Genomic DNA, 17,060 nt, shown 5'->3' with positions numbered 1-17,060 from the left:
CTAAAATAATTTATTTCTCAATAAAATAATTTATTTCTCATTGACATAGTAATAGCAGCAGCTTCAGTTCTATATCATATTACACATTATTACCTGGATTAAGAATCTAGTGCTCAGATGGTCCAGAGAGTCTGCCATGCAGAAGACTAAAAAAGAGAGAAGAGAAGAGAAGATAAAACAGCCATAGCCCTCCAACTACAGCATCAGAAGGAGTTCAGCTAATGAAGAAGATAGAGTCATAGACACATTGGGAAGCAAGATGGCTGAATTGAAGATTGTATGTTTATAATCATATTACTGCCTTTCCATTTTCAGAAGAGGTAGAAGTAACAATGTGCTATGATGAACTCTGTTCTAAAGGTCTAGGATTTCCTCATCGCCCCTCACCCCATGAAGGCTGCTAGTGGGCAGCACACAAGGGAAAGCTGCCTGGGGTAGCCTCACCCTACAGTAAATGTGGCTCAAGCAATATCTCAAATTCTCATCAGTTACAGTAAAAAGCTTTTCCTCTCTTGAGGATGAGCCAGGAAAGAAAAAGGTACGCCTCTGTTCTACAGGACATACATGGGTTAGAATATAGAGAAGAAAGCAACAAGCAATTATTAAAACATGCAAATCCCTCATATTCACAAGGAATGATAAGGGGAGAAAAGACATTATGTTGTCATGGAGGAGAGGAATGAAGGAAGAGTACTGTACCTTGGAGCAAGAGAGAGTTTAATGAAGAAATGATTAATAATCAGGAATGATGCTGAAAGGTTGAAGATAATAAGAAAAGGTCACTGCTGATTATATGTCTAAATTTTATGACCCATGAAGGGTTATAACATTAATTTTTGAGACCACCAGGTCAATTCTAAATAATTCTAGAATATGCAAAACCCAGCATGCCATTTATTTACAGAAATCAAATTTCTGAAATAAACTTGAATTCAGCAAGCCTTCCCATGAAAGAAAAATGTTTGTGCTAACATGAAGCTAAGATAGAGGTTTTTAAGAACCACATTTATATTCCAAATTTTTACACATACAGTTATTACTTCATGTTAAAGAGATTCTCCATCTTGTTTCTTCTTTCCCAGAAATCCCTGATTTATCTTGAGTGTAGTATATAAAGATGAGGCTGCTTCTTTCAGAAAACTTTTTCTGAACTTCTGCACTCACAGAACACTTTGGTCTTGAATCAAATAGAATTTAATTTTTCCCCCAAACTGGAACCGTTTCTTGTCTATTTTTGGACTCACATTTATTTTTTAATATTGACAATGAGAAGTACTGGGTATTTTGTTTGTTTGTTTTGGCCTTACCATATGGCTTCAATTATTTAGAATTGACCTGGTGGTCTCAAAAACTGATGTTATAACCCTTCATGGGTCATAAAATTTAGACATATAATCACCAACTCAGTGACCTTTTCTTTTCATCTTCAACCTTTCAGCAACATTCCTATTAATCATTTCTTCTTCTTTAAACTCTCTCTTGCCCCAAGGTACAGTACTCTTCCTTCATTCCTTACCTCCATGACAACATAATGTCTTTTTTCCCCCTTATCAACCCTTGCAGGATCTCAACTCCCCAAACAGGAATCAAACCCAGGCCCTCAACAGTGAAAGCTCAGAGTCCTAACCACTGGACCACCAGGGAATTCCCTGGACTCAAACTTCAGCAATATTTCTAACAGAGAAGTTAAATATTTATTAACTAATAATATGTATTAGTTAATATTTATTAACTGCATATTTACTGAGTAAATAAAATGAATGAATGATGATCAAGTCATTTGGAAAGCAAACATAAAAGATGTTCAGTTCAGTTCAGTTCAGTCGCTCAGTCATGTCCGACTCTCCGCGACCCCATGAATTACAGCATGCCAGGCCTCCCTGTCCATCACCAACTCCCGGAGTACACTCAAACTCATGTCCACAGAGTCGGTGATGCCATCCAGCCATCTCATTCTCCGTCGTCCCCTTCTCCTCCCGCCCCCAACCTTTCCCAGCATCAGTCTTTTCCAGTGAGTCAACTCGTCGCATGAGGTGGCCAAAGTATTGCAGTTTCAGCTTTAGCATCAGTCGATCACAATAAGAGATGTTACTATTGTTATATTTTGACTCTAGCTTGGGGCGTCAAGCTTATAGAAGTGAAATTCATAGTACAAAATAACATATATGGAAAAAATAGTATGAACTGAGCAGAGGGACAGAGAATCAAAATTAACAGAATAGGACTATGGTTACTCAGGGAAGATTTCCTGAGGGAAACCAATTTCAAAGCTAATTGCAGAGAGTTCAGCAGGCATTGAAAAGAAGTCTATGTGGGAGTGTGTACTTTTGGAAATAAAGAGAAGATCCAAGACTGGAGGAGAAAGAGGAGCAGATACTTAGAGCTAGTTTCATTAAAAACAAAAAAAGTTACACAGAGGAAAGCAAGCCAATCTACTTGAATGGATTGAAGAGTGTCTGTTTGCTGGTGCAACAGAAGCAAAGATCAGTTGAAGAGGACTACTGAGGTTACCAGGCTGAAGAGTTTGGATTTAATATGGCAGGCACCAGGGTGCTCTGCCCGAAGGGTCCTTGAGTAGGAAGGACATGATGAAAACGGTGCTTGAGAAAGATTATTCCTGCAGCAGGGGGTCAATAGCCTAAAGCTCTAAAGGGGAACACTCACACCCACCACATTCACCAAAACATTACTCTCTGCAGCTTCACAGACTTCAGTGACTATAAGAGAATATTTTTGAAGGCCCTGCATTTTTGGTGGCATATTTTGCTTATGTTCTTTGTCAAGGGATTTCTTGTCTCTTTCTTTTCTCTTATCTTTTTACTTTAACAAATGCCCTGCCACTGACAAAGATAGGATCCACAATCATTTGTTTTCGGCTGCCTGTGGCAGATTGATGAAAACAGTTGCATTTTAAGCTACTTCTGTGTGTTTCCTTGATGGTGACTTCGGCTGTGACAGGGGCATTAACCTTAGGGGTGAGGAAACAATTCTTACTTCACGCTTTCTCAGCTCAGAGCTTCTCCTCAGCAGGGAGAAAGCAAATCACGTACATTATTTGAAGCAATTTTGTGATTTATCCACTGGGTACTGACCTACAATCAAGTGAACTTTGCTTAAAACCTCTGAATGGATTTTTAACTGCTGCTGTGGGGCGAAGGGAGACATATTCATGCATCCACCTTCTCAAAAGCAAGCTTCTCTAGAAAAAAATTGTCCAAAAAGTCATGGAGTGTGCTCTATCTTTAACCTTACGTTGACCTATATCCAGTTTTAAAAATAGAGTAAATTCTCATTTTATTTCTTAAAATCAGATGCCAGTTGCATAAGGACACCAAATATAATGGAGAGAGGATTCCTTGAATTTGGTTTTCTCAAAATTTATGTCACAGACTTAAACACCATTTTATAAATGGAGACTAAAAAATAACAAATATTGAATTATTTTCTATGCCAGTCCAAATGGATCTTACCAGAGAATTTGAACTGGAGATGATTTAAGAAACTCACGTCTAGATTACTGATGAAGTTATCAAATTATTCTTAAAAGTATAGAGTTCTGTTTCACCAACAACTTATTTGATTGAAAATTGAGGAATCAAATTGATGAATTTAATGATTAATCAATTTTTCATTAATACATTTAAAATGAGAGTACATTTTATCCTATCCTGCACTTCAAAGCAATGGTTTACTACCTCCTGGGAATTTACCAATCTGACACTCTTTGATCTCATGTCAATGATTTACTCCTTCTCCTAAAAAAAAGAACATGAATTAAAAACATTTTTTTGAACTAAAATTTATTTTTGATACTTTGAAGATGGAGACCTTTTAGGATGGCATATTACAGGGTTGACTATCAGGGCCACTGCGAAGTGGCATAGCTACTTTACCGCAGGATATTTCTGGGCAATGTGTCAGACTGTCAATTTCAGAGGGTGCCATGTAGAGTAGGGCCTGGCAGTCAGCAGTTGAGGAGGAAAATGCTAGGACAGTGAAAACTGACAGCCATATAATGCAGAATTGCTTCTCCACACTGTCAGTGGTAAATTTTATGATTACCTGAGTGATGGGCTAAAGTGCTGAAAAAATGAGGACTTAACAAGAGCAGAAAGACTCTATGTAGAAGTAATACCTCACTCCTAACAATGCCAAAAGAATGATTCCTGACCAGGAGTTCTGATCACAGGCATAAGAACTGGCACAGAATCTTGGAAGTAATAATAATAGGCAATAATTATTTAATGCTTACTCTCTGCCATATATTGCTCCAATGGCTTCACCTGGGTTATAACTCAATTCTTATAATCAACCTATGAGAGAGATAATTTATCACTGTCAGGTTTTCTTTTTTTTTTATGAATAGGGAAACTGGGGTACAGAAAAATTAAGTAACTGGCCCTAAGATTATACAACTATTAGAGGAGAAGAATGTGATACTAAATATTATAAAATATAATATACTTACAGTATGTTAAAAAATAACATGTGATATTAAAAAGAATTATGTGTATGTATATGTGTATTAAAATAGGTTGTCTGAAATGTATTAACAAAAAAAATTTATATTCAGTATGATGATGTCTATGCATTAAATATGTATATTTAAGTATATAGAAGTGAAATGAAATGAAAGTCCCTCAGTTGTGTCTGACTCTGCAACACCATGGACTGTAGCCTGCCAGCCTGCCAGGCTCCTCTGTCCACAGAATTCTCCAGGCCAAAATACTGGTGTGGGTAGCCAATCCATTATTCAGTGCATCTTCCCAACCCAGGAATCGAACCAGGGTCTCCTGCATTGCAGGCAGATTCTTTAGTAGCTGAGCTACCAGGAAAGCCTAAATATATAGAAAGATATATTAATTGAAACATTAATTTTATGATAAATATATTTATGCATAATAGAATATTAATTTAAAAATTAAAATACAGTTGATGTACAATATTATGTTAGTTTCAGGTGAAATTTACACATATTATGAAATGATCACAAGTCTAGTAAACCATGTGTCATTATGACAATTGTTGTAGTTTAGTCACTCAGTTATGTCTGATATTTTGTAACTCCAAGACTGTAGCCCACCAGTAGCTCCTCTGTCCATGGGATTCTCTAGGTAAGAATACTGGAGTGGGTTTCCATTTCCTTCTCCACATTATTACAATACAATTTACTGTGTTCCTTATGCTATGTATTATGTCTCTGACTTAACTATCGTAGACCGAAGGTTTGCACTTCTTAATCCCCTGATACAAACTTATCTCCCTCCCTTTCAACAACCATCCACTCGTTCTCTATATCTTTGAGTTCATTTTTGTTTTGTTTGTTCTGTTTTTTAGATTCTGCATATAAGTGAGACCATGTGGTATTTCTTTCTCTATCTGACTTATTCCACTTAGCATAAAACCCTCTAGATCCATCTATTGTCTCATCGGGTTTTTCTAACAGCTGAGTAATATTCCATTGTGAAGTCATGGAAGGAGGTAAGCTCAGAGTTTTTCTACTTCATCATTTTGTCCACACATCAAGTTATTTATTACTTTGTAAAGTGTCAAAAATCTGAGCTGCATTATTTTCTGCTGCTGAGCAGAAAGTGAAACTTTAAATGATGACCTTGGATAATCAGCTAAGATTTCCTAGCAAAGTGTTGAAGACACAGCAGGTTTCTCCTTGCTGCATTTAGTTAATATGAGAAAGAATAGAAAAATGTTAAAAGGAACTGTTAAATTCTTGTTTTAAGTTCTGAAACAGGGCCAAGGTCTGACTACATAAACTTTGCTGGAGAGATTAGACATGCAGCTCATGTAACTAATCAACCACTGAAGCAGAAACACTGCTGGCTTGGATTAAAGAGGGGCAGAGATGAGATGACATGAAAAAGGGTTTTGGGATTCTAGAACTTTACAGGCAGGATATGGGCCAAGACAGCCATTCAGCTGTGAACACCTGTTAACCTTCAAGAAAATGGAAGGACAACGCTAAATATAGCTCAAAGGTTTGCAGGGCTGCTGCTGCCAACATGGAACCAGAGAGCTCAGGTCCTGGGTGCTGAGCCATCTTTTCTATTAGTGAGAACAGAGCTGCTACTGAGGGATTGGAGGAAAGGGCTGCCTCTCAAATCTCAGCTGAAAAATAGACATGATGTTTGAATAGAGATACTACCTAAGAAGACATGTGGATAGCACATGTCAGCACAGAAGATACTCAACATTACTAGTCTTTCGTTGTTGTTTAGTTGCTAAGTCGTGCCTGACACTTTTGTGACCCCAAAATCACACTGAGATTTACCAAGTCAAACTTAATAGTGTGGCTAAAACTAAAAAGGTTGATTAAACCCAAAGTTAATAAGGATATGAATGAACTGGAAATTCATAAACTGCTTATGGGAATATCAGATGCTACAATCACTTTGAAAAGTCATTTGGCAAATTTCATTTAAAAAGTTACACATAACACCTACCATATGGTCCAGCCCTTCCTAGGTATTTACCCAAGAGAGAGAGAGAAAAAAAAAAAGCCTAAGTCCATACAAGGATTTGTGCATGAATATTCATAATCTCCAACTGGAAACAATTCTGATGTTCATCCATTGATGGATAATAGATAAACTGGGGTATGTCCATATAGTGGAATGTTGCTCAGCAATAAAAATGAATGAACTACATATGATACACACTCAGACATGCCCTAATCTTAAAATAGCTAAGCTAAGTGAAAGCAAGCAAAGAATACATCTCTCCAAATTCCATTTATACAAACCGTATAAGATAGGAACTACAGGGCCAGAAAGCAGATAACTGGTTACTCTGAGTCGGGCACTAGCAAGCAAGGATTACAAGCGATCAAGAGAAAATTTTTCAAGTGACTGATTTGTCTGTGTGTTGATTGTAGTGGTACTTTTATGGATACACAGAAATACAAAAATTTATCAATCTATACACTTTAGTATATGTGGTACACTGTATATCAGTTATATCTCAATAAAGTTGTTAAAAATATATCAGGTGAATTTCCCCATCTCATTAATTATTTTTCTAAACATCTTGCATAATATAATTTATATAATCTCCTAGTTATTTAAAAATATTTTAAATATTTTAAATAAAGATCAAACACAAAGATAAAATATTAAAAGCAGCAAGGGAAAAACAACAAATGACACACAAGGGGATCCCCATAAGGATAAGAGCTGATCTTTCAGCAGAAACTCTACAGGCCAGGAGGGAATGGCAAGACATACTTAAAGTGATGAAAGAAAATAGCCTGCAGCCCAGATTACTGTACCCAGCAAGGATCTCATTCAAATATGAAGGAGAAATCAAAAGCTTTACAGACAAGCAAAAGTTGAGAGAATTCAGCATCACCAAACCAGCTCTCCAACAAATACTAAAGGATCATCTCTAGACTGGAAACACAGAAAGGGTATATAAACTTGACCCAAAACAATAATGAAAATGGCAACGGGATCATACTTATCAATAATCACCTTAAACGTAAATGGGTTGAATGCCCCAACCAAAAGACAAAGGCTGGCTGAATGGATACAAAAACAAGACCCCCATATATGTTGTCTACAAGAGACCCATCTCAAATCGAGGGACACATACAGACTGAAAGTGAAGGGCTGGAAAAAGATGTTCCACGCAAATAGAGACCAAAAGAAAGCAGGAGTAGCAATACTCATATCAGATAAAATTGATTTTAAAACAAAGACTGTGAAAAGAGACAAAGAAGGAAACTACATAACGATCAAAGGATCAATCCAAGAAGAAGATATAACAATTATAAATATTTATGCACCCAACATAGGAGCACCGCAATATCTAAGACAATTACTAACAAGTATGAAAGGGGAAATTAACAATAACACAATAATAGTGGGAGACTTTAATACCCCACTTACATCTATGGATAGATCAACTAAACAGAAAATTAACAAGGAAACACAATCTTTAAATGATACAATAGACCAGTTAGACCTAATTGATATCTATAGGACATTTCACCCCAAAACAATGAATTTCACCTTTTTCTCAAGCGCACACGGAACCTTTTCCAGGATAGATCACATCCTGGGCCATAAATCTAGCCTTGGTAAATTCAAAAAAATTGAAATCATTCCAAGCATCTTTTCTGACCACAATGCAGTAAGATTAGATCTCAATTACGGGAGAAAAACTATTAAAAATGCCAACATATGGAGGCTGAACAACACACTGCGAATAATGAACAAATCATAGAAGAAATCAAAAGAGAAATCAAAATATGCATAGAAATGAATGAAAATGAAAACACAACAACCCAAAACCTCTGGGACACTGTAAAAGCAGTGCTAAGGGGGAAGTTCAAAGCAATACAGGCACACCTCAAGAAACAAGAAAAAAGTCAACTAAATAACCTAACTCTACATCTAAAGAAACTAGAAAAGGAAGAAATGGAGAACCCCAGGGTTAGCAGAAGGAAAAAAATCATAAAAATTAGGGCAGAGATAAATGCAAAAGAAACAAAAGAGACCATAGCAAAAATCAACAAAGCCAAAAGCTGGTTCTTTGAGAAGGTAAATAAAATTGACAAATCACCAGCCAGACTCATCAAGAAAGAAAGGGAGAAGAACCAAATCAATAAAATTAGAAATGAAAATGGAGAAATCACAACTGACAATACAGAAATACAAAGGATTATTAGAGAATACTATCAGCAATTATATGGCAATAAAATGAATAACCTGGAAGGAATGGACAAATTCCTAGAAAAGTACACCTCACCAAAACTGAATCAGGAAGAAATAGAAAATCTGAACAGACCCATCACAAGCACGGAAATAGAGGAAGTAATCAGAAAGCTTCCAGCAAACAAAAGCCCAGGTCCAGACGGCTTCACAGCTGAATTCTACCAAAAATTTAGTGAAGAGCTAACACCTATTCTAATCAAACTCTTTCAGAAAATTGCTGAGGAAGGAAAACTTCCAAACTCATTCTATGAGGCCACTATCACCCTAATCCCAAAACCTGGTAAAGATCCCGCAAAAAAAAGAAAACTACAGGCCAATATCACTGATGAACATAGATGCAAAAATCCTTAACAAAATTCTAGCAATCAGAATCCAACAACACATTAAGAAGGTCATACATCATGACCAAGTGGGCTTTATCCCAGGAATGCAAAGATTCTTCAATATCCGCAAATCAATCAACGTAATACACCACATTAACAAACTGAAAAATAAAAATCATATGATTATCTCAATAGATGCAGAGAAAGCCTTTGACATAATACAACATCCATTTATGATAAAAACTCTCCAGAAAGTGGGAATAGAAGGGACATATCTCAACATAATAAAAGCTATATACGACAAACCCATAGCAAACATTATCCTCAATGGTGAAAAACTGAAAGCATTTCCCCTAAAGTCAGGAACAAGACAAGGGTGCCCACTCTCACCACTACTATTCAACATAGTTCTGGAAGTTTTGGCTACAGCAATCAGAGCAGAAAAAGACAGAAAAGGAATACAAATTGGAAAAGAAGAAGTAAAACTCTCACTGTTCGCTGATGACATGATCCTCTACACAGAAAACCCTAAAGACTCTACCAGAAAACTACTAGAGCTAATCAATGAATACAGTAAAGTTGCAGGATGTAAAATCAACACGCAGAAATCCCTTGCATTCCTATACACTAATAATGAGAAAATAGAAAGAGAAATTAAGGAAACTATTCCATTCACTGTTGCAACGAAAAGAATTAAATACTTAGGAATATATCTACCTAAGGAAACAAAAGACTTGTACATCAGTTCAGTTCAGTTCAGTTCAGTCGCTCAGTCGTGTCCGACTCTCCGCGACCCCATGAATCACAGCACGCCAGGCCTCCCTGTCCATCACCAACTCCCGGAGTTCACTCAAACTCATGTCCACAGAATCGGTGATGCCATCCAGCCATCTCATTCTCCGTCGTCCCCTTCTCCTCCCGCCCCCAACCTTTCCCAGCATCAGAGTCTTTTCCAGTGAGTCAACTCGTCTCATGAGGTGGCCAAAGTATTGGAGTTTCAGCTTTAGCATCAGTCCCTCCAATGAACATCCAGGATTGATCTCCTTTAGAATGGACTGGTTGGATCTCCTTGCAGTATAAGGGACTCTCAAGAGTCTTCTCCAACACCACAGTTCAAAAGCATCGATTCTTCGGTGATCAGCTTTCTTCACAGTCCAACTCTCACATCCATACATGACCACGGGAAAAACCATTGCCTTGACTAGACGGACCTTGGTCGGCAAAGTAATGTCTCTGCTTTTTAATATACTATCAAGGTTGGTCATAACTTTCCTTCCAAGGAGCAAGCGTCTTTTAATTTCATGGCTGCAATCAGCATCTGCAGTGATTTTGGAGCCCAAAAAAACAAAGTCTGACACTGTTTCCACTGTTTTTCCATCTATTTCCCATGAAGTGATGGGACCAGATGCCATGATCTTTGTTTTCTGAATGTTGAGCTTCAAGCCAACCTTTTCACTCTCCTCTTTCACTTTCATCAAGAGGCTTTTGAGTTCCTCTTCACTTTCTGTCATAAGGGTAGTGTCATCTGCATATCTGAGGTTATTGATATTTCTCCCAGCAATCTTGATTCCAGCTTGTGCTTCTTCCAGCCCAGCGTTCCTCATGATGTACTCTGCATATAAGTTAAATAAGCAAGGTGACAATATACAACCTTGACGTACACCTTTTCCTATTTGGAACCAGTCTGTTGTTCCATGACTGGTTCTAACAGTTGCTTCCTGACCTGCATACAGGTTTCTCAAGAGGCAGGTCAGGTGGTCTGGGATTCCCATCTCTTTCAGAATGTTCCACAGTTTATTGTGATCCACACAGTCAAAGGCTTTGGCATAGTCAATGAAGCAGAAATAGATGTTTTTCTGAAACTCTCTTGCTTTCTCCATGATCCAGCGGATGTTGGCAATTTGATTTCTGGTGCCTCTGCCTTTTCTAAAACCTGCTTGAACATCTGGGAGTTCACGGTTTACATACTGCTGAAGCCTGGCTTGGAGAATTTTGAGCATGACTTTACTAGCGTGTGAGATGAGTGCAATTGTGCGGTAGTTTGAGCATTCTTTGGCATTCCCTTTCTTTGGGATTGGAATGAAGACTGACCTCTTCCAGTCCTGTGGCCACTGCTGAGTTTTCCAAATCTGCTGGCATATTGAGTGCAGCACTTTCACAGCATCATCTTTCAAGACTTGAAATAGCTCAACTGGAATTCCATCACCACCACTAGCTTTGTTCCTAGTGATGCTTTCTAAGGCCCACTTGACTTCACATTCCAAGATGTCTGGCTCTAGGTCAGTGATCACATTATCGTGACTATCTTGGTCGTGAAGATCTTTTTTGTACAGTTCTTCTGTGTATTCCTGCCACCTCTTCTTAATATCTTCTGCTTCTGTTAGGTCCATACCATTTCTGTCCTTTATCGAGCCCATCTTTGCATGAAAAGTTCCCTTGGAATCTCTAATTTTCTTGAAGAGGTCTCTTGTTTTTCCTATTCTGTTGTTTTCTTCTATTTCTTTGCATTGATCACTGAGGAAGGCTTTCTTATCTCTCCTTGCTATTCTTTGGAACTCTGCATTCAGATGCTTATATCTTTCCTTTTCTCCTTTGCTTTTCGCCTCTCTTCTTTTTACAGCTATTTGTAAGGCCTCCTCAGACAGCCATTTCGCTCTTTTGCATTTCTTTTCCATGGGGATGGTCTTGGTTCCTGTCTCCTGTACAATGTCACGAACCTCCGTCCAGAGTTCATCAGGCACTCGATCAATCAGATCTAGTCCCTTAAATCTATTTCTCACTTCCACTGCATAATCATAAGGGATTTGATTGAGGTCATATCTGAATGGTCTAGTGGTTTTCCCGACTTTCTTCAATTTAAGTCTGAACTTCGCAATAAGGAGTTCATGATCTGAGCCACAGTCAGCTCCTGGTCTTGTTTTCGCTAACTGTATACAGCTTCTCCATCTTTGGTTGCAAAGAATATAATCAATCTGATTTCGGTGTTGACCATCTGGTGATGTCCATGTGTAGAGTCTTCTCTTGTGTTGTTGGAAGAGGGTGTTTGCTATGACCAGTGCATTCTCTTGACAAAACTCTATTAGCCTTTGCCCTGCTTCATTCCGTTTTCCAAGGCCAAATTTGCCAGTTACTCCAGGTGTTTCTTGACTTCCTACTTTTGCATTCCAGTCCCCTAGAATGAAAAGGACATCTTTTTTGGGTGTTAGTTCTAAAAGGTCTTGTAGATCTTCATAGAACCGATTAACTTCGGCTTCTTCAGCATTACTGGTTGGGGCATAGGCCTGGATTACTGTAATATTGAATGGTTTGCCTTGGAAACGAACAGAAATCATCCTGTCATTTTTAAGATTGCATCCAAGTACTGCATTTCGGACTCTTTTGTTGACCATGATGGCTACTCCATTTCTTCTAAGGGATTCCTGCCCACAGTAGTAGATATAATGGTCATCCGAGTTAAATTCACCCATTCCAGTCCATTTTAATTCACTGATTCCTAGAATGTCGACGTTCACTCTTGCCATCTCCTGTTTGACCACTTCCAATTTGCCTTGATTCATGGACCTAACATTCCAGGTTCCTATGCAATATTGCTCTTTACAGCACCGGACCTTGTTTCTATCATTGGTCACATCCACAACTGGGTATTGGTTTTGCTTTTGCTCCATCCCCGGCGGCGCAGACGCGACGCGAGAGACGCCGGCCCCGGCGGCGCAGACGCGACGCGAGAGACGCCGGCCCCGGCGGCGCAGACGCGACGCGAGAGACGCCGGCCCCGGCGGCGCAGACGCGACGCGAGAGACGCCGGCCCCGGCGGCGCAGACGCGACGCGAGAGACGCCGGCCCCGGCGGCGCAGACGCGACGCGAGAGACGCCGGCCCGGGCGCAACGAACCACGCAAAGAGGTGCGGCCGTGAGGAGCTACCCCACGTCTGAGGCCAGGGCCGGCGGCCGAGAGGAGCTACCCCACGTCCAACAGGCGGTGGCTGCGCGGGCGCAGGAGGGCCGAGAGGAGCTACTCCGCGTTCAAGGTCAGGAGGGGCGGCCTTGAGGAGATACCCCTCGTCCAAGGTAAGGTACAGCGGCTGCACTTTGCTGGAGCGGCTGTGAAGAGATCTTCCACGACCGAGGTAAGAGAAACCCAAATAAGACGGTAGGTATTGCTAGGGGGCACCAGAGGGCAGACAAACTGAAATCATAATCACAGGAAACTAGCTGATCTAATCACATGGACCACAGCCGAATGTGGTCCCCTGGAGAAGGGAATGGCAAACCACTTCAGTATACTTGCCTTGTGAACCCCATGAACAGTAACAAAGGGCAAAATGATAGGATACTGAATGAGGAATTCCCCAGGTCAGTAGGTGCCCAGTATGCTACTGGAGCTCAGTGGAGAAATAACTATAGAAGGAATAAAGGGATGGAGCAAAAGACTTGTACATAGAAAACTATAAAACACTAGTGAAAGTAATCAAAGAGGACACTAATAGATGGAGAAATATACCGTGTTCATGGATTGGAAGAATAAATATTGTGAAAATGAGTATACTACCCAAAGTACTTTATACATTCAATGCAATCCCTATCAAGCTACCAACGATATTTTTCACAGAACTAGAACAAATAATCTCACAATTTGTATGGAAATACAAAAAAACCTCGAATAGCCAAAGCAATCTTGAAGAAGAAAAATGGAACTGGAGGAATTAACCTGCTGGACTTCAGGCTCTACTACAAAGCCACAGTCATCAAGACAGTATGGTACTGGCATAAAGACAGAAATATAGATCAATGGAACAAAATAGAAAGCCCAGAGATAAACCCACGCACCTATGGACACCTTATCTTCGACAAAGGAGGCAAGAATATAAAATGGAGAAAAGACAGTCTCGTTAACAAGTGGTGCTGGGAAAACTGGTCAGCCACTTGTAAAAGAATGAAATTAGAACACTTCCTAACACCATACACCAAAATAAATTCAAACTGGATTAGAGAGCTAAATGTAAGACCAGATACTATAAAACTCCTAGAGGAGAATGTAGGCAAAACACTCTCTGACATAAATCCCAGTAGGATCCTCCAAGACCCACCTCCCAGAATACTGGAAATAAAAGCAAAAATAAACAAATGGGACCTAATTAAAATCAAAAGCTTCTGCACAGCAAAAGAAACTCTAAGCAAGGTGAAAAGACAGCCTTCAGAATGGGAGAAAATAATAGCAAATGAAGCAACTGATAAAGGATTAATCTCAAAAATATACAAGCAGCTCCTGCAGCTCAATTCCAGAAAACTAAGTGACCCAATCAAAAAATGGGCCAAAGAACTAAACAGACATTTCTCCAAAGAAGACATAAAGATGGCTAACAAACACATGAAAAAATGCTCAACATCCCTCATAATCAGAGAAATGCAAATCAAAACCACAATGAGATACCATTTCACACAGTCAGAATGGCTGCTATCCAAAAGTCTACAAGCAATAAATGCTGGAGACGGTGTGGAGAAAAGGGAACCCTCTTACACTGTTGGTGGGAATGCAAACTAGTACAGTCACTATGGAGAACAGTGTGGAGATTCCTCAAAAAACTGGAAATAGAACTGCCATATGATCCAGCAATAGGACTCCTGGGCATACACACCGAGGAAACCAGAATTGAAAGAGACACATGTACTCCAATGTTCATTGCAGCACTGTTTATAATAGCCAGGACATGGAAGCAACCTAGATGGCCATCTGCAGATGAATGGATAAGAAAGCTTTGGCACATATACACAATGGAGTATTTTTCAGCCATCAAAAAGAATGCATTTGAATCAGTTTTAATGAGGTGGATGAAATTGGAGCCAATTATACAGAGTGAAGTAAGCCAGAAAGAAAAACATCAATACAGTATACTAACGCATATATATGGAATTTAGAAAGATGGTAACCTGAACCCTGTATACGAGACTGCAAAAGAGACATAGGTATATAGAACAGTCTTTGGGACTCTGTGGGAGAGGGTGAAGGTGGGATGATTGGAGAGAACGGCATTTTAGCATGTATATTATCATAAGTGACCAGTCCAGGTTCGACGCATGATACAGGATGCTTGGGGCTGGTGCACGGGGATGACATAGAGGGAGGATATGGGGAAGAGGGAGGTGGGAGGGGGGTTCAAGAAAGAGAACACACGTACACCCGGGGCGGATTCATGTCAATGTATGGCAAAACCGACCAATATATTAATGTAAGGTAATTTGCCTCCAATAAAATAAATGTTAAAAAAAAAAATCAGGTGAATTTCCCCATCTCATTAATTATTTTTCTAAACATCTTGCATAATATAATTTATATATTCTCCTAGTTATTTAAAAATATTTTACTTAATATTCTATCTTCTATATTTTAATATAATGAACAAAATATACAACGGAAGTTGCTTTTCATATTTAGAGAATCTGGCAGTTATTTCACAAAGGATATAGAAAAATAGCTGTATATTTTGGGGTAGAGTCCTTTTTTCTTTCTCAATACAATTTTTTAAATCTTTGTTAGTGGTGGTTGAAATTAAAGCATAATAAAACAGATATTTGAGAAACATTTGTTAAATAGTTATGTGTGGCAGAGACTATGAGGACCAATTCTGAACTATGTTCTCGAACTTCTAGGTGAGGTTACATAATGAAGTTTTGTGGTCAATGGATTGTTACAAATAAAAATGAAGCATGCCATCTTCAGGTGTTCAGTTCAGTTCAGTTCAGTTGCTCAGTCGTGTCCGACTCTTTGCGACCCCATGAATAACAGCACACCAGGCCTCCCTGTCTATCACCAACTCCCGGAGTTCACTCAAACTCATGTCCATCGAGTCAGTGATGCCATCCAGCCATCTCATTCTCTGTCGTCCCCGTCTCCTCCCACCCCCAATCCCTCCCAGCATCAGAGTCTTTTCTAGTGAGTCAACTCGTCGCATGTGGTGGCCAAAGTATTGGAGTTTCAGCTTTAGCATCAGTCCTTCCAATGAACACCCAGGACTGATCTTCAGGTGTAGGCATACTCATTTCCTAATGTCATTGTCTATGCTCTTTCCTGGTTTGCTACCTGGATATGAAAAGACTCTGATTCTGGGAGGGGTTGGGGGCAGGAGGAGACAGGGACGACAGAGAATGAGATGGCTGGATGGCATCACCGACTCGATGGACATGAGTTTGAGTGAACTCCAGGAGTTGGTGATGGACAGCGAGGCCTGGCGTGCTGTGATTCATGGGGTCGCAAAGAGTCGGACACGACTGAGAGACTGAACTGAACTGAACTGAACTGATGATGTACCTACTGGAGGACTCAAAAGCCTCACAGGATGATGTGACGATCAACACAAAGAGCCCAGGTTCCTAAATGACATGGAGCACATAGCCTTTCCTCTCCCAACTAATTCACAATAATCTATGACACAGAAAGGAAAATAAGCCCTCTTGTACTAAGTCACTGAGATTTAGAAATAGTGTGCTATAGCAGTTAGCATATGGTGAACGGGGTTTCCCTGGTGGTGCAGTGGTAAAGAATCTGTCTGCCAACGCAGGAGACATGGGTTTGATCCTTGGGTCTCGAAGATCCCTTGGAGGAGGTAATATCAATGCACTCCAGTATTCTTGCCTGGAAAATCCCATGAACAGAGGAGCCTGCTACAATCCATGGGGTCAAAAAGGGTCAGACAAGACTTAGTGACTAAACAACAGCAATAATATAGTGACTAAATATACCTTTGTTGTGGATATCATATACTAAATGAACATGTGATTATATTTAAAAATGGATGCTGCTGCTGCTGCTAGGTCACTTCAGTCGTGTCCGACTCTGTGTGACCCCATAGGGTTAGCCCAAAATAAAATTACATAGCAAGTCTAAGATATATGAAATGAATTTTGGTTTACTTTTTACCATTTCAGATATTTTCTGCTTCTTCTCATTTCAATGCTATGAAAGATATCAAGTATGTGTGGATTAATTGGAGGATAAAGGTGATATGAATAC

The sequence above is a fragment of the Moschus berezovskii genome, chromosome 6 (genome assembly GCF_049115385.1).
Source record: "Moschus berezovskii isolate FMDL1 chromosome 6, NW_MosBer_1.0, whole genome shotgun sequence".
NCBI lineage: Eukaryota > Metazoa > Chordata > Mammalia > Artiodactyla > Moschidae > Moschus > Moschus berezovskii.
This window is presented reverse-complemented; position numbering follows the sequence as displayed.